The 1,086-nt window shown below is 36.6% G+C and overlaps 1 long non-coding RNA gene across 1 annotated transcript; it reads left to right on the top strand.

The window, feature by feature from the left end:
• The first annotated feature begins 22 nt into the window (after positions 1-22).
• On the top strand, positions 23-437 carry LOC107105165. The gene is made up of 2 exons (XR_001482330.1): positions 23-71; positions 167-437. It is a non-coding gene; the product is annotated as an uncharacterized LOC107105165 (long non-coding RNA).
• Positions 438-1,086: the final 649 nt, after the last annotated feature.

Below are 1,086 nucleotides of genomic sequence, written 5' to 3'. Positions count from 1 at the left end.
AGGAAGATACAAGTGTTACACCAGCACTGACAGAGGAAATAAAGAGTCATTTGTTAACCTGAAAACAGAAGGTAGGACTTCCTCACTGGAAACCTTTAACACAGATTTTCAGCTGCTGTGCTGTGGTGCTACACATTTTCCTAAAATCTATTTTGTTTGTTTGAAGCTCCTGTCTCTAAAGTTATCATCTATGAGGAAACAAACCAGATCATCTGCAGTTCAGAGGGAATCTACCCTCAACCTGAACTCTCCTGGTCCACCATCCCTCCGTCCAACACACCTCTACGTGTTACAACCACAGTCCATCAGACTGAGGATCAGCTTTACAGCATCCGCAGCTCTCTGGTTTTAGAGGATGATCCTAATGTGACCTACAGCTGCACCGTCAGAACTCAGAGGAACAACATGACAGCCACTTATAGGAAACCAGGTGACCCTGGAGTGAAGTTGATTAACTTTATTTTTGTAAAAAGATTTTATGAAAACAAATTTTAAATATTTAAAGCTAATCCTCGCTAATTTAAACAGGTTAGAATCACAAATGTAACAAATTGCTCAACATTTTACCCATGCTATTTATAAGTGAAGAGAGTTATAAATTATGCAGGGAAGCAAAACTTTGTGCCTCTTCCTTTTTCCAGAAACTTCACGTCATGAGAGGATGTCGATCGGTGGTCCGATTGCAGGAGCTGTAGTGGCAGTGATAATTATAATAGTGACAGTCTTTGTTTGTAGTAAGAAAAACAAGTTAAAATCATTCTTTGTTCTATTTTAAATTTACTGCACACATTTTCCTTTGGTTGATGTTTGTTCTTGATTTTTTTCTCTGTAATGTAGAAAACCGCTCCGGCCAAGCACCAAGGGTTAATGCAGAGCAACCGTAAGTACATCCTTAAAGGTCTCATGGTACTCTGGATAATAGTATTTTTTTTTTTTTTATCATGTTTAAAGTAAACATATAAATGGCTTTATTAACAAAGGAGAAATATTAGTTTTAATGTATTTACATTTTACTATGAGGTTAATACAAGAATTAAATCAGACCTAATTGATTTTCTCCCAAACATCTTTTTAAAACCACAGAGG

Source organism: Cyprinodon variegatus, unplaced genomic scaffold (genome assembly GCF_000732505.1).
Source record: "Cyprinodon variegatus isolate N-32 unplaced genomic scaffold, C_variegatus-1.0 Scaffold2109, whole genome shotgun sequence".
In the NCBI taxonomy this organism is placed as follows: domain Eukaryota; kingdom Metazoa; phylum Chordata; class Actinopteri; order Cyprinodontiformes; family Cyprinodontidae; genus Cyprinodon; species Cyprinodon variegatus.
This window is presented reverse-complemented; position numbering and strand designations above follow the sequence as displayed.